Here is a 26,575-nt window from a genome sequence, read left to right on the forward strand (position 1 = left end):
TTCTGATGATTCTCCTTCCCCCTGGCCATACCTGGATAAATTGCCCAGAATCCTTAGAAGGCTGCAGGATGCATCTCTTTAACTAGAGACTGTCTCCCTCCTGCATTTGGGAGCTTGCAAAACTAAGCAGTCTTTACTCTCTGCAGACCACACAGAACTGCTATCTATCTATGATACTCATTGATTTTCAGGGAACTTGATCTCAAAAAAGGCTTCCTCTGCACTCTTCCCCATGGCAAGGTGAAAAATATTGTTAAGGTCCTCGACCAGAATCCAACACTTGATACGATACCGGACAACGCTTAAAATTTGTAAAACTGTGAGGAAAGGAAACTTCGCTTCAGGAGTGAATCACTGACAAATCGGGATATGTTATCTTAAAACAAAGGATTAAACTACATTAAAATGACAGAAAATAGCTTACAGTTAACTGTTAAACAATTCTTAACAATGAAAGGAAATACGTTAACTTCTAACTGTTACCTTCTTTATCTCCAATTAAGAAAAACACATCACAGGTTAAAAGCCACTTGTAAATACAGTTAGCAAACACAGGTGCACTTGAATAGAGTTTTCTTTGAAATCTTGCTTAAAGAGAGAGAGATCCTTCAGGAAATAGCCTATAGTTCTTTCTGACTGTGTCAGACTACTGCTTAACCCTGACAGGCTTTTGCAAAAACTGCTGCTCAGCTCAAAGTTCCCAGCAAAATAGAAAACTAAACTGCCTGCTATAGATCTTGATCATTGACTCTTACCAACTTTTACAGGTGCACCATAGAAAGCATCCTATCTGGCTGCACCACCGCTTGATATGGCAACTGCTCGGCCCAAGACTGTAAGAAACTACAGAGAGTCGTGAACACCAACAAGCCCATCACACAAACCCATCTCCCATCCATTGACTCTGTCTACATCTCCCACTGTCTTGGGAAAGCAGGCAGCATAATCAAAGACCTCTCCCACCTGGCTTGCTCACTCTTCCAACTTCCCTGGGGAGTAAATAATTTGGGACATGTGTTTAGACTGAGGTAAGCCGGTCAGGGCATCTGAGTGGGATAAAGATGATTGGATTAGATTGGATTGGCCTTGTTTATTGTCATGTGTACAGTGAAAATGTTGTTATGCATACAGCTCAGACAGATCATTCCGTATATGAAAAGAAAATACATAATAGGGCAAACATGTATTACACAATGTAAATACATAGACACAGGCATCGGGTGTAGTATTACTCGGTAGAAAAGATGTGTGAAGAACTCCGATCAATCCATAAGAGGGTCGTTTAGGAGTCTCCAGTTAATTCTCACCAAAAGGCCATTGTGATAACCATGTCTCTCTCCAGAAAAGTCTGTGCAAGTAGAATCCAGAATCTGATAACGCTCTCTGTGCGATATAGAAGCTGATGCGAAGTCAGAGGCCTCTCCAGCAAAAGCTGTGAGTAACATATGCTGCTGAAATGCAAAGAACATCATTACAAGCTGTAGGCTAGAGACTTTAAACCGCACTCACACGTTAAAGAGAGTGCACTGAAGAACTCATCATTTGTAGCAAGGACGCTTATCTTTTGACCTTAATCCTTATTAATTTTCACCCTTTTCCTTCCCCTCTGTGTTTGTCTGCCTTGTGTGTGTGGGGGTGGAGGGTGGGACAGTTAAGGGAGAGAGGTGTTAAACTGCATTCGCTGTATAACAGGGAGAATGTTTTTATCAGAATTATTGGTTCATTGACTTGTGATGTGACTCCGGAGCCTGTGAGGCTGGAATTGACGGTGCACTTGCCCAGGGTGGCATAACAATATATACCTGAACTCAGGCATTAACAGAACCATTACTGCAACATATATAAAATGCAATATATATATCCCAATTTCTTGTATTCATAGCATCATAGAATATCTACAGTGCAGAAGGAGGCCTTTGGGTGCAGCGAGTCTGCACCAATCCTCTGAAAGAGCACCCTACCTAGGCCCACTCCCCCACCCTATCCCTGTAATCCCACCTAACCTGTAGATCCCCAGACATTAAGGGATCATTTTATCATGGCCAATCCACCTCACTTGCCCATCCTTGGACTGTGGGGGGAAACCCACGCAGACATGGAGAGAACGGGCAAAATCCACAGTCATTCAAGTCGGAATTAAACCCGGGTCCCGATGCTGTGAGGCAGTAGGGCTAACCACTGTGTCATCATACCACCCTATCATAGTTTTAGATTTGCATCGAAGTAGAGAATGCTGATTAGTTATTTTTGACCCTACTCTCTTTTGTTTTGGAAGTAAATGGACAGTTTACACCATAACTGTTTGTAATCTGATCCTTTCCACATCTTTCAACAGCCTCTTCAACTTTGGAAGGCTCAGAATTTATCCATTGAGAACTCAGGGACTGCTGCCATTGTCTCCAACCAGGAACAAGTCACACCACTGCCTCAATAAGACAATCTGGGCCTTACTTTGACCTTTAACTGCCACAAGCCTATTGGCAAGCAGACGGAAGAATTGGTCACATTCTGTTTTATCTTAAATTAAAGACACAGTTCAAAAACTTAACAATCTCATTCATTTCATAATTATAACAACCCATTCAGGTTGTAAGCACAGAAAGAGGCTATTTCGCTCATCATTTTCAGTGTTAATGCTTTGCTGGAGCAATCCAAAATGAATCCCATGACTCGGCTCTCTCCCGATGGCTCTAATCTTCCAAGTCGAATGTTTTTCAATTTATTGTTTAAAAAATGCAATCATCTCTGCTGGAACTGTGATAGAACTTTTCATGCTTTAACAACTCCCCACATAAAGGAATAGTCTCCAACTCCTCTCCTCACCGTTTTCGTGACAATTACACCTTAATGACTGGCTGGCACTGTCTTCCCAGCCAGAGGGAATTACCCTTCCCTATTCACCTTTTCTTAAGTCCCCAGGTAGCCAACTCTGCACCAACAAAAATGGTCCCAGAATTTTTAGTTACCTCATAACTATAATATTTCCATCTCGAGCATCATTCTGGGGAAGCAAGTCTGGATGTTTTTGGATCTCTGCCTGATCACCGTAGCATAAATTGTTTTGAGGATGTCTGAGATCATCTTCCTGCATGAGGAGCGACTCTCCATACTTTTGACAGTATCTCGCCTAACTTTGAAATCCAGCTCAGCCTCCCATGATGTGTATGGGAAATAAACAAAATCCCTGTCTATTAGGTCAATTTTACTTCTGGGCTGTATGCTTTGACAGATCTGACTCTCGCCTTGAAAGCAATAGAATAAAGTACCAGAGCTCATTTTAAGTTTAATGTACAGAATTATTGAATAGTATAGTGCAGAATGAAGGCACTCAGTTTAGCAAGCCTGCATTGTCTATTCTGAAGAGCAATTCTGTTAGTCCCACTCCCATGCTCTTTCCCCATATCCCTGCAATTTCTTTCTCCTTCACATATTTGCCCAATTCCCTTTTGAAAATTACTATTGACTATTTGTCCGCCACCCTATCAGGCAATACATTCCAAATCCTTACCACTTGTGACATAAAAAGGCTTTTACTCTTGTCTGGTTCTTTTATCAATCACCTGAAATCTGTGCATTTCTCATTGATCCTTCAGCCACTGAGATTCTTTTTATTTACGCCATCTAAATCCTTCATGGTTTTAAACAATTCTGTCAAATCCCATCTTGGCGTAGAGAAGATGAAGAAGTACAACCTTAGCTTCTCAAGACTATCCATGCAGTTGTAATCCCTCATCCCTGGAACTATTCTAGTTAATCTTGTATAGTAAAGCTCTTCATTCTACCTCGATTGCCACAATGCTCAATGTGGGACCAAACTAATATTTTGTTCATATGGATTTAGCATAGCTTCCTGGCTTTTGTCTCCATGCTTCTATTTCTAAAGCCAGGAACCTATATGGCTTCTCTCTCCACTCGATTCTAGTCAGTCAAAGTGAGGAGGATGCATGTCATGGCATCCCATGGCAAGTATCTGCCCATAGGGTCTTTTAATGTGAGGAGGCTGTTGTGCTGCAGCTACCACAGGGCTCTGGCTAACCAGGAGACTCTCTTGCTCTTGCCACTTGGCGTTGGCATATTGGAAGGATTTACAATTGATAATCAATCTGTCTGGCCATATTATGAATGCACCTTCCATGAGCATCAAGTGGCAGAATTGGACTTGAGTCTGGAACCTCTGGGAGGAATGCCACCCACTGCATCTCAAGACCTCCTACTCATGTACCTTATTAACTGGTTGGTTGACGTGTCCTGCCACCTTTCAAAAAAGTTGTGCAGAAATTGTGTACCTCCAGTTCTCCCTCTAACATTGCACCATTTTTCCAGTATTTTCTCTTCTCGTTCCTCGTGGTAAAATGCATCAGTTGACACTTTTCTACAATGAATTTCATCTGCAATGAGTGTTCATTCCAATACTCTGTCTATGTCCTCAAAATCTTTTGCTAACTTTCTCACTATTTACTACACATCCACATTTTATATCTTTTGCAAATTTCAGAATTATATTCTGTAGCTCCAAGTCCATGTCATTAATATATCCCAAAAACAGCAGTGGTCCCAGTAATGGACCTTCGGAAACACCACTGTATGCCTTCCTCCAAACTGAAAAAGAGCCATTCACCATGACTCTCTGCTTTCTGTCCCTAAGCCAATTTTGTATCCATGCTGTTATTGATCCTTTTATTCCAGATGCGTCAATTTTGCTAACAAGTCATGTGATAATTAATGAACCCCTTTTGAAACTCCATGTACACAATATTAATAAAGGTAAGGTAAAGTCGCCATAGTCCCAGATGAGGCAGAGAGCACACCTCAGGCGAGGGGCAAGGCTGAGAAGGCTTCATGAATAACCTCAGCCGGTATGGGAATTGAACCCACGCTATTGACCTTATTCTGCATCACAAACCAACTGTCTAGCCAAATGCGCTAAACCGGCCCTCAAATATTATAGCACTGTATAAGATGCTGAAATATTTTTGGCTGACCGAAATCTGTGTTTAAGATATGTGGAAGCTAGGTATTGGGTGAGTCAGGTGAGGGAGCAGCAGTGGGGAGAAGGATGCTGTGGCGAGCATTGATAATTTAGATTAAATAGAGGACAGGATTCTCCCAACAGGTGGCTAAGTGCCGACGCCGGAGTAAAAATGGGAGTGTTTTACTCCGGCATCGGCAATCGTTCCGGGACCCCCATTCTGCGGCCCACAGGGGGCTAGGACGGGGCTGGAGCGGCCTCCGCCACCCCAGCTGCCGATCCCGGGCTGGTGCCAACTAGTGCATGCCCAGTTGGGCCGGCGGCAACTAGCGCATGCGCAGTGGCCTTCTTCCCCACGGCGGCCCCGACGCCAAATGGCGCAGGGCTACAGGAGCCAGCGCGGTGGAAAGGAGGCCGGGGAGCAGAGAGGCCGGCCCACTGATTCTGATTGGCATGCACAGCAAAGGCTAAAATAATTTTTCAGAGTTTTGCGGCCTGTTACAAGCCGCAGGCTGCTTTTGTTTTCATTGCAATTACACCGGGTAATTGCTAAAAAAAAAAACTTTCAAACCATGGACTGTTTAACGAAAGAGGCAAAAGTTGTGAACTCGGGGTCGAATCAATAAACAGGCATTCTTCAAAGCTATTTTTCACTTTGGTGAAACTTCACATACACAAAAAACACAGAGCCAAAATAAATGTCAGAGTTTACCTTCTTTTGGCAAAAATACTTTGGTTGATATGCTTCCTGCGATAAACTCCGGGCAGTATTCTCCGACCGTCCGCCGGGTCAGAGAATTGCCAGGGGGCGGCGTGAATCCCGCCATTGCCGGCCGCCGAATTCTCCGGCACCGAAAATTCGGCGGGGGTGGGAATCGTGCCGCGCCAGTCGGCGGGCACCCCCTGCGACCCACCCAAGCGTTGCGACCCACAATTTGGAAAATACTGCTTTAGGAAATGTAATCTATCGTCCTTTAGCTGCTCTGGCCTACATATGACCCAGAACAATGTGGTTGACTCTTAACTGCCCTCTGAAATGGTTGAGCAGGCCACTCATTTTGAGGGCAATAGGAAAGGGTAACAAGGGCTGGCCTTGCCTGCAATGCCCACAAGAGGATTTGCTTTTCAGGCACCTTGCATGGGAACTCCCCTGTCTGCCGCTGCTTGAATGCCAGTGGCGGTGGAAGTGGTCCTTAAAGTGGGCATGAGTTGGCCATTTAAGAACCTCTATATGTGTTCGGCGGGAAGGCCATTCATGAGGCAGAAAGGAAATAGTGTCCCCAGATTGCATCATAACGCCAGGTTAAATGTCCCCTGTTGCTTCCAAACAAATTTTGGACCCTGGGGAGGGGAGGGTGGGGGTTGCATTAAATTCTGCCCGCTGTTTGAATTTCTTTGTGGATCTTACCCACAAAATTGACAAAGGAGTGTTGATGGACGTGGTGTATTTGGATTTCCAGAAGGCTTCATAAAGTCCCCCACAGGAGGTTGATTAGCAAATTAAAAGCACATGGGATAGGAGGCAATTAACTGACATGAATTGAGGATTGGCTAACAGGCAAAAACACAGTCGGAATAAATGGGTCATTCTTACATTGCAGGAAGCCTAGGCTTCGGGTCTGGAGTGGCGGCTGGGGGCACTGTGGAGTGAGGTGGAAAGTATCATGGATAACATGCTTAGAGGTGGTCACACCACAGGCTCAGGGTCCCCAGGCAGGAAGGGAATGGGTGACTACTATGAGCGAAGAACATAGGAACAAGAGTAGGCCATTCAACCCATTGAGCCTGCTCCGCCATTTAATACAATCATGGCTGATTGGGTACTTCAGTGCCTTTTACACCCTTTATCCCCATAAGCCTTTCTGTTATTGTTTATCAGAAATCTATCAATCTCTGCTTTAAACTGAGATTTCTGAGTGAAAACATTATTCCTCATCTCAGTCCTAAGTGGCATGTGCCTTATTTTGAAATTATTCCCCCTGGTTCTAGATTCTCCAACAAAAGAAATATCTTACCTGAATCTATCCTGTCCATTTCTTTTAAGTATTTTGTAGGTTTCAATGAGATCACCTTTCATTCTTCGAAACGCAAGCGAATACAAGTCAAGTTTGCCCAATCTCTCTTCATAAGACAGTCCTGCCATCCCCGGAACAAGTCTGGTGAACCTTTACTGCTATCCCTCAATGGCAATTATATCCTTTCTGAGGTGAGGGGACCAAAACTGCCACCGGACACCTGGTGCGGTCCAACCAAGCTCCCATACAATTGAAGCAAGACCTTTCTACTCCTGTACTCAACGTTACTACGGACCTTGTGACATTCCACCAGCATGCTGTGTTACTTGAATATATCTAATAGTCAATCCAAAAAGGTACTGGCAGTTGAATACAGACTGAACAAATTGCACATTACCTCAGTTTGAATTACTTCACTCACTGGCTGATAAACTCATAAAATTATATTTAAATTAGCTGGGTCCAAGAAACTCAGATGAGGTACTCTTTTCAAAATGAACAACTATGCCTCATTTTATGACACTTTTATTACCTCTGTGGTTTAATCCATTTTCTATCAAATGTAACCTAAACTTCATGCAGGACTCCAGCTGTGGTCTAAGCCTCACATTGTAGAAATTACCTGTTATATTCTAAGTGCCTATTTATAAAACCTAAATCACTTCATCATTTCTTTTGTAATGGTTTTACCTTCCTGCCCTTGCACTTTTTAGGGAATAATATATTTGAGCCATTCGAAAACACCAGTGAATTTCCACTGAGTGTAAAACCTGCTGCCTTGCTATTCCTTCCAAAATGCATCACCTCGCATCGATGCACATTAAAACGCATCTGTCACTTGTCTGCCCATTTCACTAAACTGTCCATGCCCTGCTGAAGTATTATAGTCCTCCTCACTGTATGCCAAAACTCCTGCTTCTGTGAGAATTTTAATACTATGCTACATCTGCACCAAACCATTGCTACATGTCACAAACAAAAAATGGACACAATGCTGGGGTAGCTCCACTTTCAACTCTTCGCTGATTTGAAATCACAGGGCAACAGAGTTGTTACAGTGAAGAAGGAAGCGACTCTCCCCACCCTGTCGGCACCAGCTCTCCGAATATGTAACTCACCTATTTTCCTGCCATCTCCCTGTAACCCTGTTCATTTTTCCCTTTACAGATAGCAGTCTAATTCCCTTTTATGAATGCTTCAATTGAGCAAAATCTCAGGCAGTGCATTCCAAATCCTAACTACTCGCTGCGTGAAAAGGTTTCCCCTCATGTCACAGTTGCTTCTTTTACGAATTTCTTTTAAATCTGTGCCTTCTCGTTCTCGATCCTTTCACGAGTGGAAACAATTTCTCCCTATCTACTCTGTCCAGACCTCTTGTGATTTTGAAAGCCTTTATCAAATCTCTTTTTAACTTTCTTTTCTCAAAGAAAAACTATCCTAACTTCTCCAATCTATCTTCATAACTGAAGTTGCTCATTCCTGGAACATTCTTGTGAAAATCCAATCCATTTTTAACCATCGGGCTCTGCTACATTTGTTCTTATACCATGCACCTGATTTTTTTGCAACAAGTGTCATATGAAAGACTTTATAAAATACCTGCTGGGAATGTTTATGCACTGGCCCGTACATTCAATCAGACAGTGCACATTTTTGGAGCATTAACTCAACTAACCTTCCAATATGGCAGGCAGGAAGCCTGGGCGAAATTCTCCCCCAACGGCGGGATGCCCGCCGACTGGCGCCAAAGCCGGCGCCAATCAGACGGGCATCGCGCCGGCCCAAAGGTGCGGAAGGCTCCGCATCTTTGGGGGCCGAGCCCCAACATTGAGGGGCTAGGCCGACGCCGGAGGGATTTCCGCCCCGCCAGCTGGCGGAAATGGCGTTTGTTGCCCCGCCAGCTGGCGCGGAAATGCGGCGCATGCGCGGGAGCATCAGCGGCCGCTGTCAGTTTCCCAGCGCATGCGCGGGAGCGTCAGCGGCTGCTGTCAGTTTCCCGCGCGTGCGCAGTGGGGAGAGTCTCTTCCGCCTCCGCCATGGTGGAGGCCGTAGCGGAGGCGGAAGGGAAAGAGTGCCCCCACGGCACAGGCCCGCCTGCGGATCGGTGGGCCCCGATCGTGGGCCAGGCCACCGTGGGGGCACCCCCCGGGGTCAGATCGCCCCGCACCCCCCCCCAGGACCCCGGAGCCCGCCCACACCGCCTGGTCCCGCCGGTAAATACCAGGATTGATTTACGTCGGCAGGACAGGCAATTCCTGGGCGGGACTTCGGCCCATCCGGGCCGGAGAATCCAGCGGGGGGTCCCGCCAACCGGCGCGGCCGGATTCCCGCCCCCGCCCAATCTCCGGTACCGGAGACTTCGGCGGGGGCGGGGGCGGGATTCACGGCGGCCAACGGCCATTCTCCGACCCGGCGGGGGGTCGGAGAATGACGCCCCCTATGTCTGGCCATAACTGCACTATATTGGTGCAGGCGGTTGCTCCAGAAGCTCACGCACAAATTATCATCAAAGTGACAAATAATGTATACAAAATGTGCCTCTTATGTGCTTCTTGCAAGGCCCACCCACATTCGATCACTCCAGCAGGGTGACAAAGGTATGCCATCCATAAAGTCTCATGACTCTTGTCAAATAAGAGCTACAGGGAACATTATCAAACAAACCTCTTCTTGGCAGCAACAAGTACCAGAGGAGGAGGCGAGGCAGTGACCAGAGCTCCTATCAGTTTCAACTCTAAAAAGCATCATACAAAAAAAGAATTTGGTTAAATCAGCCCTCCAATTCCTCATTCACCAACAGTCCCACAAACCTTGCAGAATCGCCATCCAACTACCTTTCTTCAATCAATACCTTTCCTCGCTTCACGACAAAAGGCAAACCCTCAGCAATAAATCCAGAACAGAAACAAATTTATGAAATAAATCATGTTAGCGCTGACAAACAAAATGGTTAATTACAGTAATGGAAGCACTTTGTGCCCGTCTTATGTACCTGTTTTCCATTCTTGCAATATATCTAATTGCTTTCTAAAAGCTCTCTAATTCAGGAAAGTTGATATAAATGTGCTGAACTCACCATTCATATCTGAAGTGTAACTAAGTTGTCTTCTGTGACATGTTGAAGATATTTTTCAATCGGTTGTAATAGTCAAAGTGAGAGAAAAGGGGTGGAGTGCAAGGGTCAATTTTCAGAATACTCCTTTTCCAAACCATTCTTGCGATTCAAAGTCTGAAGATATCCCTCACAGATATTCTCCATGATACATGTTATATATTCGTGCAAAACCCAGGCTCACTTTGTGCCTCTGACCATTTTGCCAGGGACATATAAATCAATATTTTGTAAATCTCACACCCATATAAATGATAAATCTATATTATCATTTTGACATACAAGTCACTTGTTGAGAAAATAAAGTTCCCTGATAAAATTAACACGCGTCAAAGAAAAGGGAGGTTGGACAAAGAGTTAAAAGTTGATTTCTACTCAATCTTGAACAGTTGGAGAAACAGAATGAGCTCGAGCCATGATTTCTTGTCGTGCCCAAGAAAGCCATTAAATTATCGACAACATCCAAACAGCAGTCTGCAGAGCTGGCAGAAAACTAATGCAATAAACAAAACACATTATAGTACAAGAGATCCCATATGCCAGAACTGCCTTTATCAAAAGCCATGCTGCTCCAGCAGAAATTACATTTTTAATTGGAAAGACTATTGCTCTGCAGATCTAATTCAAATAAATTGTCGAGCATTGCAGGGGCATTCAATAGCTGTTAAATTGCAGATGATGCATAAGATTCCCTCCTGGTATACGTTTTGTTGAAGTGTTTTCCAATAACAGAGATGATTTTCTTTTATCCGTCCATGGGATATGAGCATCATTGGCAAGGTAACATCCCTAATTGCCCTTGAAATGGAGGTGGTGAGCTGCTGCTTCCCTGAATATAATTGAGTGCCTGATAGGGCATTTCAGGGGGCAGTTAAGAGTCAGTCACATCACTGTAGGTCTGGAGTCACATGTAGGTGAGCATGACAGCAGATTGTCCCTCTCCAAGGCACATTAATAATGAACCAGACGGATTTTTATGGCAATCCAATAGTTTCATGGTACCATCACCGATGCTAGTTTTGTAGTCCAGATTTTTTAATTAACTGGATTTAAATTCCCCAGCTACCATCGGAGAATTTGAATTCATGTCTCCGGATCATTAGTCTAGGCCTCTGAAGTCGAGTAACATAATTAGTATGCTGCAATACCCCATGTAGTAAAGGAAATGCAGGCAATGTGTGCGCCAATGGCCATCACACTGTTGTTGCTTCACTTTGGGGAACAAGACAAACTAAGCAAACAGATTTTTTTAAATGTGCGAGTGGAGTGAGGCACTGTGTAGGGTAATGGAACCTCCTCATGTGCAAGGATGGGCCTGATACAGTTTAAGGTGGTGCACAGGGTGCATATGACTTGGGCGAGAATGAGTGTGTTCTTTCAGGGGGTAGCAGATGAGTGTGAGAGGTGTGGGCGGGGGCCAGCGAATCACGGGCACATGCTTTGGGGTTGCGAAAGACTGGGAAGATTCTGGGCGGGAGTGTTCGCGGTCTTCGCCAGGTTGGTAGAGGAGGAGATGGATCCGGACATTTTGGTGACGATATTTGGGGTTTCAGAAAAGCCGGAGCTCATGGAGAGGAGGAAGGCTGATGTAGTGGCCTTCGCCTCTCTGATTGCACAGTGGCGAATCTTGCTGGTGTGGCGGTCGGCATAGCCACCGGGGGTAGCAGCTTGGTTGGGTGACCTGTATGACTTCCTGCGATTAGAGAAGATAAAGTATGAGTTAAGGGGCTCTTCAGGGGGGTTTGAGGAAAGGTGGGGGATGTTTGTGACCATGTTTGAGGGGCTGTTTGTCACGGGGGGTGGGGGGGGGGTGAAAAACAGGAATACTCTGCACAGACTGTATAGTTGATTGTAGGGAAGCATGTTTCCCAGGTGTTTGTTCGCTGTAACCTGTTTTGATACATGTTTGTAATAAAATACATTTTAAAAAAAAATATGTGCGAGTGAAATCATGGTTAAGTTTTCCGGCTGGCTCAAAGATTTTGGGGTGATTTTCAACAATATGTCCAGGTTCAACATCCTCTGAGGTGACTCAGATGGAGTCTTGAACTGAAGTGGCAGTCAGTCCACATTTATCACAAAATATAATCTTGGTAAAAGAGTTGACGTGCGTGCCAGGAATGGCTGCTTGGAAGGTTATTTCAGAATTCAACTTTAACCACAGTGAGATTTGAATCTGAAACCCCAGAGCTATGAAATTTGTGGCTCACCAGCTCAGTGACCTGTACCTCTAGGCCACAGGAGGAACATGAAAGACATGCCAATCATGAGACCAAGTATATTAATAGGTGCCGAAAACCGAAACCAGAAACATCAAAAATGATAGGTGTTGACTATGTGAGAGACAGTGGCTGAATGCAAAAATTATAACGCAGAACTGAAAAAGGAAATGAAGAAGCAAAGAGAGCATAAGAATAGATTAATGGATCACACCAAAGTAAAATCAAAAGTATTTGACAAACATGTACATTGAATGGTCAAAGGAATGATGGGGAATGAAAAGGAAGCTTTTTTTCTGGAGGCAGGAGTTGTGACTGAGGTAATGAGGGCTTTGGGCAGAGTTCTCCATTTTTGAGACCAGGGCCAGGATTCTCTGACCCGAGTTCGCCCGGGGAGAACGGAGAATTTGGCACTCACCCAAAACTCCATTCGCTGAAGCGGGACTGGAGACCCCCGTTGGTGTCAGCAGATGGAGAATTCCAGCCTAAGCATGGTGGCGGGCGGCTCCAGCAGCCAGCTTCCCGCTGGCCAGAATGGTGGGATCACATATCTGGGGCGAAATTCTCCGACCCCCCGCCGGGTCGGAGATTCGGCGGGGGCGGGAATCGCACCGCGCTGGTTGGCAGGCCCCCCCGCTCAATTCTCCGGCCCGGATGGGCCGAAGTCCCGCCGCTAAAATGCCTGTCCCGCCGGCGTAAATTAGACCACCTACCTTACTGGCGGGACAAGGCGACGCGGGCGGGCTCCGGGATCCTGGGGGGGGCGCGGGGCGATCTGGCCCCGGGGGGTGCCCCCACGGTGGCTTGGCCCGCGATTGGGGGCCCACCGATCCACGGGCGGGCCTGTGCCGTGGGGGCACTCTTTCCCTTCCGCCTCCGCCACGGTCTCCACCATGGCGGAGGCAGAAGAGACTCCCTCCACTGCGAATGCGCGGGAATGCCGTCAGCGGCCGCTGACGCTCCCGCGCATGCGCCGCCCGGAGATAACATTTCTGCGCCAGCTGGCGGGGCACCAAAGGCCTTTTCCGCCAGCTGGCGGGGTGGCAATTCGTCCAGCGCCGACCTAGCCCCTCAATGTTGGGGCTCGGCCCCCAAAGATGTGGAGCATTCCGCACCTTTGGGGCGGTGCGATGCCCGTCTGATTTGCGCCGTTTTGGGCGCCAGTCGGCGGACATCGCGCCGTTTCCGGAGAATTTCGCCCCTGATTCGGGGCTCGGAACCTCATTAATTATGCACAGCTGAGTTCCCCTCCACGTCACCTGGCAGCAGTTTCATCTGCCCTCAATCAACTGGTGGGTTCAAAACATGATGCCATGTGTGAATACCAATCCAGCACATTCACATCACTCCCTCCAGCCTATCTGCCTTCACCGGACTTGTGTGCTTACTGGTCATCCTGTGTGTTAATCACTGCCTGTCTGCATCTCATTCTATACATGAGAGGATATTATGACAGTGATGAATGTTTGTTTTACAGTCTGGAAGGAAGTATAGAGTTTTGCCGTTCATTGGTCGATATTGGGGTCATCACTTTTATATACACTTCAGTATGCAGCGCAGAATTTCTAAGTTTACAGATGACACAAAATGCGTAAAAGTGGGAAATAATCTGGAGTACAGCAATAACTTCAGGAGGACCGTTCTGTCTCATTTTTAAGTTGACCTTATCTAAATCTACTGGCTGTATTGCATTTCTCCCTTTCAAAAACAATAGTGATCTTGATCATAGTATGGTTTACTAGCAGATGAATGCTCATGAATTGTTAGACTATTGTTTCAATCTGGCGCATTACTCATTCTTAAATTTAATGAGAAAGTGCATCACTGCCGCCGTGGCTAATGGGAGTGTTGAAATGATCAAGGAGCATACCTGTGTACCTAAACTTCCTTTCTTGTCCCACTTCTCCCTCGTCCCTCAATCTCCCCTGAGGGAGAAACTGCAGAGGGTGTAAGTGCACATTTCTCACTTCCCCACTCCATGATGCAACCCATGCCTTTCTTCATTTCAGATACACAAAGACCTACCTAGTCAGTGCGGGAAGGGGAAGAAGCCTGAAGATGAAGAAACATCATCATTCAATATCACATTGCCAGGCACCAGCTCAGATACCGACAGAAGAATCTTCACATGGTGACATACTGGGCACACGTCTGCTGGACCCAGGTTTGGGGAAAAGGATAGTAAAAGTGTCAGGTTGCTGGCTGAGCACTGAAATCTTGATTTGATTTGATTTGATTTATTGTCACATGTACCGAAGTACAGTGAAAAGTATTTTTCTGCGGCCGAGGGAACGTACACAGTACGTACATAGTAGCCAAAAAGAATAATCAACAGAGAACATTGACAAATGGTACATCGACAAACAGTGATTGGTTACAGTGCGGAACAAGGGGCCAAATACATGAGCAAGAGCAACATAGGGCGTCGTGAATAGTGTTCTTACAGGGAACAGATCAGTCCAAGGGGGAGTCATTGAGGAGTCTTGTAGCTGTGGGGAAGAAGCTGTTCCTATGTCTGGATGTGCAGGTCTTCAGACTTCTGTACCTTCTGCCTGATGGAAGGGTCTGGAAGAAGGCAATGCCTGGGTGGGAGGCATCTCTGATAATGATGTCTGCCTTCCTGAGGCAGCGGGAGGTGTATACAGCGGAAGGTGATGAGCTAGGTTACAGAATAAGGCTGATAGGTGCCCATCACCAAATGCTTAATGGACTGGAAAGGCTGCCAGAAAACCTGTCCTCCACAAAAGGCATGGAGAGTGCAACATTAACTTGGCACAAAGGGCTTTGTTTGACCTTGAATCACAAGCATTCCAGTGGGTGGTCACCTACAGCTGCACATTTGCGCAGCTGTAATAGTGATCCGCTTTAAGGGGTGGGGTTTTAGAAGGTCAAGTGACCCGTCCGGCCCATTATCCAAAGATCGCTAATCCTGGGGCTGAGCACGGCTCTCGCGGGCAGTCTAGAAACTGGAGTCAAAGTCATCGGTAGCACCTTTAAAGTTCTCTGTAGTTATTCTGTTTTTTCTTAAATTTAGAGTACCCAATTCAGTTTTTTTTTCCAATTAAGTGACAATTCAGTGTGGCCAATCCACCTACCCTGCACATCTTTGTGGTGTGGGGGCGAAACCCACGCAAACACGGGGAGAATGTGCAAATTCCACACAGCCAGTGACCTGGGGCCAGGATCCGAACCCAGGTCCTCAGCGCCATAGTCCCAGTGCTAACTATTGAGCCACCGTGCTGCCCTTGTAGTCATTCTGTTAATAAATAGTTCTATTGTTACTCTGCCTGGCAGCCGCCACTCCTTTCAAGATACCACATTTGGCAATGAGGATCAACTGAGCACCCTGAGGCATGGCAAACAGCAGAGCAGACTCTGTGAACGTGTTGTCCAGAGTTTGTCTATTCAGCATCAGTGAGTTATCATATTGCCCCGATTCAGAAAGTTTGGACCATTCGACCCTAATTTGGAAGATTGGGTTCAATACGTTGAACACCTGCAATATTTCTTCAAAGCAAATGAAATAGTGAGGGGTGGAGCCCTTGGTGCCCAAACCTACAGGTTGATAAGGAGCTTGACTTCTACAGATGCCCCGATACTGAAATCTTGAAAGAACTCATAGAAATAGTAAAAGGGCATGATCACCCGAAGCTCTCGGTAACTATGCCGATATATAAATTTAATTCAATGGCAAGAGCTCCCAGCGAGACGATCGCAGGTCTCATGGCGAGGTTGAGGCAAACAGCTGAACATTGTGAATTTGGGTCTTAATGAGATGTTGAGAGACTGGCTAGTGTGCGGGGTGAATAATACTGCCATACAGAAGGAGCTGTTGGCAGAAGCAGAAATAACCCTAAAGAAGGTGTTCGAAATTGCCCTTGCTATGGAATGTACGGAAAAAAGGTACGGTGGAACTTCAAAGCCTGCAGGTTGACAAGGTCCAACAGGTTTAGTGAGGAACTGCTAATGGCAAGAGCGCCAGGGATGTGGGCGCAGAGTTTAATGAACAAATAAATACAGAAGCAGAGAAAGTGCAGAGGTATAGAAGATTGAGTGTACAAACCAAGAATGATGAATAATGCAATTGGTGAGTGGGAAGTCCACCCCCAGGAGAAGTGTAGGTTTAGGGAAGCTGTGTGTTACACCTGCGGCAGGAAGGGGCTATAAGAAATAAGTGCAAGGCTAAACAGGCCCTACCCGGCGCTAAAGAAAAAGCTAGCTCCAGTACACCGTGGAAAGAGTAACTCACGATAAGCATCAAATGTACACGTGTTTAATAATATTAAGGAGGATAAAGTGACTCCCACCACATACTATTGATAGTAAATGGTCAGCCACGCAGGAGCCTCTGCCTCGGTAGTGGGAGAGGTTATCGACCCTTGACGGGAGGGATCCAGCTCCTGAGATTAAAAAACATGGTGCCCAGGGTGGCGACGTATACATGGGTGGCACGGTGGCACAGTGGTTAGCACTGCTGCCTCACAGGGCCAGGGACCCAGGTTCTATTCCAACCGTGGGTGACTGTCTGTGTGGAGTTTGCACTTTCTCCCTGTGCCTATGTGGGTTTCCTCCTGCAGTCCACAGATGTGCAGGCGAGGTGGGTTGGCGATGTTAACTTGCCCCTCTGTAACAAAGATGCGCAGAATGCATGGTTGTATTGTGGTTTGGGGGAATGGGCCTAGCTAGAGTGCTCTTTCGGACAATCAGTGCAGACCTGATGGGCTGAATGGCCTCCTTCTGCACAGTCGCGATTCTATGGCTGTACAAATATTTTGGGAACAACTACAGCATTTGTCAGTTACAGGCAGCAGTCTGCCCAACTGCCTTTAAATGTAGTTGAGGGTCAAGGGCCAAGCTTGATGGGACGAGATTTGCTTCAGGAAATATAATTGAATTGGCTCGAAATTTTCAAAATTAATGAAGGTGACCTACATGCTCTCCTCCGGTGATATCGGAGATATTTCAAGAAGAAAGCCAAAATGTATGCCAAGAGGCTACACCAAAAGTTTACAGAACAAGACCTATTCATTGCATAGAAAAGTGTAAACCAAAATTCTGAAGGTTTGAAGGTTTGGGCATTATCAAGACCATGCAGTTCACGGAGTGGACAGCTCCCAAGGTGCCAATACTTAAGCCAGATAAGACTGTCAGAATTTATGGGGAGTATAAATTAACGTTCAATCAAGTGGCAAATTTGGACAGGTTTCCAAGACCTAAAATAGAGGATCTGGATGCCAAGATAGCTGGAGGTCTACTTACTCTAAATTAGACGTAAGTCATGCATCCCAGAAGATGTGGCTGGAGGAGGCATCCAGAGAGTTTGTCACTGTCAACACACATAAGGGCCTGTACCAGTACACCAGACTGCCATTTGGAGTATCATCAGCTTGTGCAAACATTCAACGCACAGTGGAGAGCCTACGTCAAGATTTATTTAAGCTGGTTGTTCACTTGGATAATGTGCTAATCAGCTAGAGGATCAGCTAGAGGACCTTTTCAAAGCTGGAGTGGAATTAAAGAGAGAGAAATGCACCTTTAAGGCAAACAAAGTAACTGATTTAGGTTTACAGCAGATGTACAAGGGTTGCATCCGATGCAAGATAAAGTTAAGGCCATTAAAGAATCTCCAGCCCCAAATAATGTGTCAGAGTTCAAATCTTTTCTTGGAATGATAAATTGTTCGGAAGGTTTATTCCAAATTTGTCCCCTATATTGGCACCTCTACATCCATTATTAAAAAGACACCTGTTATGGGCGAGGCTTTTCAGAACCCCAAAAATGTATCATGGAGTTCAACCAACCTCTCCCTTTAATGGATTTGTTGCTTTTCCGAGCACACGGCTTTTTCCTTAGGTGTGGGATTACAATTATGGACACGTGGGTTTTTAAACACAAAACACTGTTTATTCCATGAACTCAACTTAACATCTTAAATAAACATTGGGTCTCTTAACACCCCTTACTTCAAAGATAACTCAGAAAATATTGCAACAGCAAATAATTACTTAAAATGTTCCTTCAAACTTACAAGAGACTTAACACCTTTAAACAGTATCACATCAGGTTAAAGGATATATATTTTTTCTGTAGAATGGCAGAGACTGTCGCAAACTGGCTTTCTACTTTTAAACTGCTCTCAGCAAAACCAGCCAGGCACTTCTTAGCTGCTCTCAGCAAAACCAAACTGCAAAACTTGCTGCTCTCTGGAAACACACAGACACTGCTTTTTAAACTGAAACTAAAAACCTGCAAAATGGCTGACCAGAGCTGAGCTCCACCCACTCTATGACATCACTGTTTTCTTAAAGGTACATTGCTTAAATATCCAGTTCTTAAAGGCACTCTCGCATGACACACCAGAGATGGTACTGAAAGACACAGCAAAACAAAGCCCTTCAGACAAGTTAAGCAAGTCTGCAGTCGTCCTGCCGTTTAGTCCATTTCGAACCTTCCAAAGAAATCATTTTCACTTGTGGTGCATCTCCTTATGAAATTAGAGCTGTCTTATCACATAAATTGGTGATAAAGGCCCATCGACTATTCTTCAAGGACTTTAACTGATGCAGAAAAGGCATACCCAGATCGAGAAGGAGGCGTTGGGCGTCATTTTCGGGATAAAGAAATTCCACCAATATCTTTCTGGATGGTTTTTCACCATAAATACTGATCACAAACCCCTCCTAGGTTCATTTAGAGAAGATAAAGCCATCCCCCTCCCAATTGAGTCAGTGAGAATACAGCATTGGGCTTTATTGATGGTTGCTTATGAATAAACTTTCCAGCACAGACCAGGGACACAGATATCGAATGCAGATGCTTTGAGCCGTCTCCCACTATCGGAAAGTACGTCGCCCCCACCAGTGCCACCCAAAATTGGCGCTGTGAGGCAGCAATGGTAACTACTGTGCTGCCTCATGGCTCTCATGGCTAGGATGGACCTGGTATCATATGACGTTCAAGATAAAAGACTGAAGAAGCACCTGGATCACGTGAGAAGAAAAGAGTCACCTAGAGAATTGGAGGGGCAGTCTGCTCCAAGTAGGTCTACTAGTGCTGTTGTTGTGGTTGAAAGCAGTATGGAAACAAGTCAGCCTGAGGAAAGGTCAGATGGTGTCCCTGTGGGAGCTGAACAAGTGAACTGCACTGAAGCACCTTTACAAGGTGGAAGTGAAGCCAAATCTGCCCCTGCTGTTGATGCACTCCTTGTTGAGCTGCGTGGTTTCAAAAGGGAGAGGAAATCCCCAGACAGACTGACTTTATAATGGACTGTGCTCAAGAATTCCTTTATGGTGTTGCAAAGTAAATAGTTTACGTTTTGTTGGTATGTGGTAATAAGGGATTTAAAAGGGGAGGGATTTCTGAGGGTCATGTGACCCATTCAACCAATTGGGCCGAAGAGCACGAATCCTGGGGCTGAGCGCACGCTCTCCCGGGCATTTGACAAACCCGAGTTAAAGTTATCAGTTGCATCATTATCATTCTCAGTACACAGTTATTCTGTTAATAAATAGCTGTCTGGTTGAGGGTCGGTTAGCTCAGTTGGCTGGATATCTGCTTTAGGATGCAGAGGAATGGCAACAGTTTGATTTCAATTCCTGTACCAGCTGAGATTATCCATGAAGGCCCCAGTTACTCTGCTTGATGGTCGCCACTCCTTCAAAGATATTACAGAAACCCACCATGGTTCAGAGTCTGATAGATGATGTTTCAGCTTCCAGTGCAGCACAAGGAGCCAAGGTGTGGGTGTGAGCTCAGGCTGTTACCGTCATGGCTTTGGATGCCAGTATTCAAAGGTGTTTCCAGGTCACCACAGCAGGCCATCAATCTGCTTTCAACTTTACTAGGAGTGCTGCCTCAGGAGAGAGTGGCTCTGGCTCCATGACCCACAAACCTGCTCTCTTTGCTCAGGAAGGCTACATTGGCCTTCCCACCCAGGCCAATCTGAAGGTGCCCTTGCAGTTGCCTGTCAGCCAGTCAGACTAGAGCGGCCTTAATTCTGGATATTCAAACAATGAACTCTTCTTGCCTTCTATTGAGTTCAATACATTCATTGAACTATTACATTAAGGAGGTGAAGCAATGCTTGGACTGGACAGCTTATCCAGTGCACAGTCATACTCCACAGGAAAGCACAGTTCAAGAGGAGGAGGGAGTCAGTTCTTGGGGACTTTGGAGATTGAGGAAGTGGTCTTGCTGATCCTGATCTAGCCCAATAGATATGCTGTACTCAGTACCTGTGACAACAAGAAAAAACAGTGCAGGAGAATTACTACAAGGCACCATGGCACAGAAAGCTGTTCATGGAGGGGAGAGCAGAGGGAATGAGATGTGGTTGGGGGTGGGGGAGCAGAATAGAAAAATGGTGGTAACGGGTGATCTCATAATTCGGGGGATTGATGGTGTCCCCTTCAGCCATGTCTCAGAGCCCCAGGGTAACCGAGGCCAGGGTTAGGGATATCATGAGGTGGCTGGGACAGAATGTGGAACGGAAGGGGAGAGTCCCCCTGTTGTAATCCATGTTGAAACAAACACCATAGAAAGGAAAAGGGAGCAGGTCTCTGAGGCATGATCAATTTGACTGGCGACGAAGTTGAATCCAAACTGAGGCTTTATTAGTATCAGATGTGTGGCCTCCCACAGCAGCTGGCCAAATGGCTGCGAGCTGGAGGCCATGCATTTTTATACCCTGCCTCCTGGGCGGAGCTAGCATGCAGGGGCCACAGGTGAACCTGTAGTGCAGGTTCTACCGTACAACCTCTAATATCAGAACACAGTGGTTTACCACATTCACCCCCTGTTAAAATTGAGTCCGGCGAGGGTGGTGGATAACTATATACAATTAGAAATTTTGATATTTACAGAGCAGCAAAAAAAAGTCTCTTGGCATCCGGCGGGCCGGTCAGAGGTTCAGCCGGTCCGGTGCCTTAATTCTTTGAGATCGTCGAAGTTGGCGCTGTCGTGGTCGAAGTTGACTCCGGGAGCGTGCCAAAATCCTCTTCATTGACAGGCGTGGGCAGGGGGAGGACAGATGGTCCTAGGGGGGGTGATGGGATTGGCGGGGGAGGGGAGGGTGGCGCTGGGGGTGGCACCTGCTGGTGCCAGGTCCCTGAGGGAGACGGTATCTTGGCGGCCGTCGGGGAACACCACATAGGCGTACTGTGGTTTGCGTGGAGTAGGTGCACCCACTCCACCAACGGATCCGCCCTGTGGAGCCGCACAAGTTTATGGGGAAGCATGGTTCCCGGAACTGTAAGCCAAGTTGGGAGCAATACCCTGGATGTGGACTTCCTGGGGAAGGCAAAAAGATGTTCATGTGGTGTACTGTAGGCGGCAGTGCAGAGTAACGAGCGAATGGAATGTAGTGCATCAGGGAGGACCTCTTGCCAGCAGGAGGCCGGGAGATTCCTGGACCACAGGGCCAGCTGGACGGCCCTCCATACCGTCCCATTCTCCCCTTCTACCTGTCCGTTTCCCCGGGGTTGTAGCTCGTCGCTCTGCTGGAGGCGAGACCTCTGCTGAGCAGGAACTGATGTATCTCATCACTCATGAATGAGGATCCCCTGTCACTGTGGATGTAGGCGGGGAAGCCGAACAGAGTGAAGATAGAATTACGGGCTTTGATGACGGTGGCAGACGTCATGTCGGGGCGTGGGATGGCGAAGGGAAACCGGGTGTATTCATCGATCACACTGAGGAAATATGTGTGTCGATCAGAAGAGGGGACGGGGTCTTTGAAATCCACGCTGAGGCGTTCAAAGGGACGGGAGGCCTTCACCAAGTGCGCGCAGTTCGGCCGGTAGAAGTGCGGCTTGCATTCCGCACAGACCTGGCAGTCCCTGGTGATTGTCCTTATTTCCTCGATGGAGTAGGGCAAATTTTGTGCCTTAATGAAATGGTACAACCGAGTGACCCCTGGGTGATAAAGGCTGTCGTGCAGGGTCCGGAGTCGGTCTACCTGTGCGCTGGCACATGTACCTCGAGATAGGGCGTCTGGGGGCTCGTTGAGTTTGCCAGGGTGATACTTAATCTCGTAATTATAGGTGGAGAGCTCGATCCTCCACCGCAAGATTTTACCATTTTTGATCTTGCCCCGCTGTGTGTTATTGAACATGAAGGCTACCGACCATTGGTCAGTGAGGAGAGTAAATCTCCTGCCGGCCAGGTAATGCCTCCAATGTTGCACAGCCTCAACGATAGCCTGAGCCTCTTTTTCGACGGACGAGTGCCGTATTTCAGAGGCATGGAGGGTGCAGGAAAAGAATGCCACGGGCCTACCTGCCTGATTGAGAGTGGCGGCAAGGGTGACGTCCGATGCGTCGCTTTCTACTTGGAATGAAAGTGTTTCGTCTACAGCGTGCATTCCAGTTTTGGCAATATCAGCTCTGATCCGGACGAATGCCTGTTGGGCCTCGGCCGTCAGAGGGAAGTGAGTGGACTGTATGAGTGGACGGGCCTTGTCCGCATAGTTTGGGACCCACTGCGCGTAATATGAGAAGAACCCCAGGCAACGTTTGAGGGCCTTGGTGCAGTGGTGAAGGGGGAGCTCCATGAGGGGCTGCATGCGGTCGGGATCGGGCCCCAGAACTCTGTTCTGGACCACGTAGCCGAGGATGGCTAAGCGGTTTTTGCGGAACACACACTTCTCCTTGTTATACGTAAGGTTGAGGAGAGTGGCGGTGCGGAGAAATTTAGCAAGGTTGGCGTCATGGTCCTGCTGGTCATGGCTGCAGAAGGTCACATTGTCTAGTTACGGAAACGTGGCCCGCAAACCGTACCGTCGACCATTCGGTCCATCTCCCTTTGGAAGACCGAAACCCCGTTGATGACGCCGAAGGGGACCCTAAGGAAGTGATGTAACCGGCCGTCTGCCTCGAAGGCGGTGTATGGACGGTCCGATTTACGGATGGGGAGCTGGTGGTAGGCGGATTTCAGGTCCATCATTGAGAAGACCCGGTACTGTGCAATCTGGTTAACCATGTCAGATATGCGTGGGAGGGGGTACGTGTCGAGCTGCATGTACCTGTTGATGGTATGGCTGTAGTCCACGACCATTCGGTTTTTCTCCCCAGATTTAACCACTACCACTTGAGCTCTCCAGGGGCTGTTGCTGGCCTCGATGATGCCTTCCCGAAGCAACCACTGGACCTCGGACCTGATTAAGGCCTTATCCTGGGTCTGCTCCTGGTGGCGACGGGTTTGCAATTTGGAGTTAGATTGGCAAAGAGGGAAGGAGGATCGACATTTAGGGTCGCGAGGCCGCACACAGTGAGGGGTGGTAAGGGTCCGCCGAATTTAAGGGTCAGGCTCTGGAGATTGCACTGGAAGTCCAGGCCGAGGATAAGTGCAGCACAGAGGTTAGGGAGGACGTAGAGGCGAAAGCCGTGGAACTCTACGCCTTGGACTGTGAGCGTGACCGTGCAGTACCCCCGGATCGCTACGCGATGGGATCCGGAGACCAGGGAGATTTTTTGATTGGTAGGGTGTACCTTAAGAGAGCAGCGCCTTACCGTATTTGGGTGTACAAAGCTCTCGGTGCTCCCGGAGTCCACTAGGCAGGAGGTCATATGGCCGTTGACTTTCACACTGGTGAATGCGTTAGTCAGGTTATGTGGTCGAGACTGGTCGAGTGCCATGGAGGCGAGCTGTGGTTGATCGTCGGGTAGTGAGGCGGCCATTGAGTTGAGGTCCTGGAACGCCGTTGGTGTCCATGTGCCGCATGCGGGGTGGACAAGGTGGTGGCGCCCGGAGATCCTGGGTGTTACAAAATGTGGGCGCCGATGGAACGCACATTGCGGGGGTGGAGCAAGATGGCGTCGCCCATGAAACGCACGTGTTGCGCGGAGGAGAAGATGGCGGCGCCCATTGGTCGCACATAGCCTGGGGAGGAGAGGAGGATGGCGGCGCCCATTGTCCGTGACCGGAGGGGGTGGGGCGACCGTGGCCGCTGAGCGGGCCTGGCACACTGCAGCGAAGTGGCCCTTCTTCCCGCAGGCCTTACAAAGAGCAGCGCGAGCCAGGGAGTGTTGGCGGGGGTGTTTTTGCTGGCCGCAAAAGTAGCATCGGGGCCCCCCGGGTATCGCTAGCTGGCGCGTAGCGCAGGCATATTGGGTGGGTAGTGCCCCCGCTGGGGCGGCTGCATGTGGGGCCCATGAAGCGTAGGAGGAGTGGGCCGCGCGGTTGGGGGCATAGGACTGGACATTGAGCAGGGCAACCATCATGGAGAGCGCTAGTGTTTTGATCTCTGCAAGGTCGTGCGTGGCCCCTTCTAGGAGCCGCTGCCTGATAACATCAGACCCAATCCCAGTCACAATAGCGTCCCGCATAAGGAGATCTGAGTGCTCCTTAGCTGTAACGTCCTGGCAGTCACAATCCCGAACTAGTGGGATCAGGGCCTTCCAGAAGTCCTCGATTGACTCACCAGGTAGTTGCGTATGAGTTGCGAGCGCGTGCCTAGCGAAGAGCGTGTTCGTCTTCTGTTCATAATTTTCTTTGAGTCGAGTCATGGCATCAGCGTAATTGGGCACATCCTGGATCAGCGGGAAGACTTTGGAGCTGAGTCTGGAGTACAATATCTGGATCTTCTGAGCCTCTGGAACAGGGGTCGGCGCCGCATTGATATACGCTTCAAAACAAGCTAGCCAGTGCTGGAAGTCCTTTCTGGCGTCGCTCGAGTGTGGATCCAGCTGGAGTCGATCTGGTTTAATGCGGAGGTCCATCTTCTGAATCTGATACTAATAAATTGAGGCACGATCAATTTGACTGGAGACGAAGTTGAATCCAAACTGAGGCTTTATTAGTATCAGAGGTGTGGCCTCCCACAGCAGCTGGCGAAATGGCTGCGAGCTGGAGGCCACGCATATTTATACCCCGCCTCCTGGGCGGAGCTAGCATGCAGGGGCCACAAGTGAACCTGTAGTGCAGGTTCTACCGTACAACCTCTAATATCAGAACATAGTGGTTTACCACAGTCCCACGAAGACACTATCAGCAGTTAGGAGCTAAATTAAAAATCAGAAATCCAAAGCTGATGATCCCTGGTTGGTTCACCTGAAAATTGTCTTGGAAACAGGAGAATTTATTATTGCCTCATGGGCTGCTATGGTACAGAAGGGTTTCTTTTCACGTGAACACATGGATACTGGGACAGGAAGGAGCTGTACTAATGGGTCTGAGAACCACCTGAGTGCATGTGGGTCAGTGACCTCGCATTGAGGGTGAATAGGAAGGTTAAAAAGTAGTAAGGGTGGTGGGGGGGCAGAGATATCACAGTTCAGGCATAACACAAGTTTCTGACCAATGAAGAGACAAGCAAGATCAGATGCTGACAGTGTTGTACGTGAAACCTGAGGGTGGGAGTTTGAAAACTGGTATTAAAGAAGCAGGGGTTTTTAGGAGGCTCGGGATGGGGGGGGGGGGGGGGGGGCGGCATCTGAGGCCAATTAAGCGGTGGATGGGAGGTTGGGACGGGAGGATGCAAGGTTATTCCAGGGGAGCGGAGGTGATTGGGGGAGTGGAGGGTAGCAAGTGGTAGTCTGTGGGCTTGGGCAGCACTGGAGTACTATTCGTTCAGGTCAGTATATTTTTGAAACTTACCTTGTAGATAGCAGGCAGTCCCAAGGTTTGGATTGTAACGGGGCGGAGGTTGATGGGCAATCAAGGGGGCTTCAGGACTTTTGAAATCATGAGGCTTCAGGGGAGTTGCCAGCATTCCTTTTCTCTCTGGCCCACAGGAGTGCTGGCAGAGTCTGATACTTTGGAGAGCTCCTGCCTCAGTTTAGTTCCCGTGTATCCCGCACCTCCAGAGTCTTCCTGACCTTTTCTTTAATTTATGTCATGGCAGTCATTGTGCCATCAGGCCCAATTTTTACTGCGGTAGCTAAATCATCGCCTGCCTTTTAACAGGAGCCCTTGTGAATTATAAAATTTAAAGGGAGCCAGGTTGCCCTCGCTTTATACTTTTTACTCAAACTCTCTTGTTCATGATGGCTCAACACAAGGCTATCATATCATTACTCAATCTTCTCTCTTCCAGTGAAAATATGCTCAATTTATCTAATCACTTATCCTAATTCAATCCGTCTATTCCCTTAATCATTTTGCTTGCCATTTTCTTCCTCATTCTGTCCTTTTTGTACTGCAGAGACCAGAAATGCACACAGTGTTCTAAGTGTAGTCAAAATGCTGATTTATGAAGTATCAGGATTGCCTCACTATTTTGGCTCAATATTCCCATTTTATCACACATCAGATTAGTCTTCAA

Source organism: Scyliorhinus torazame, chromosome 17 (genome assembly GCF_047496885.1).
Source record: "Scyliorhinus torazame isolate Kashiwa2021f chromosome 17, sScyTor2.1, whole genome shotgun sequence".
NCBI classification, from domain to species: Eukaryota; Metazoa; Chordata; class Chondrichthyes; order Carcharhiniformes; family Scyliorhinidae; genus Scyliorhinus; species Scyliorhinus torazame.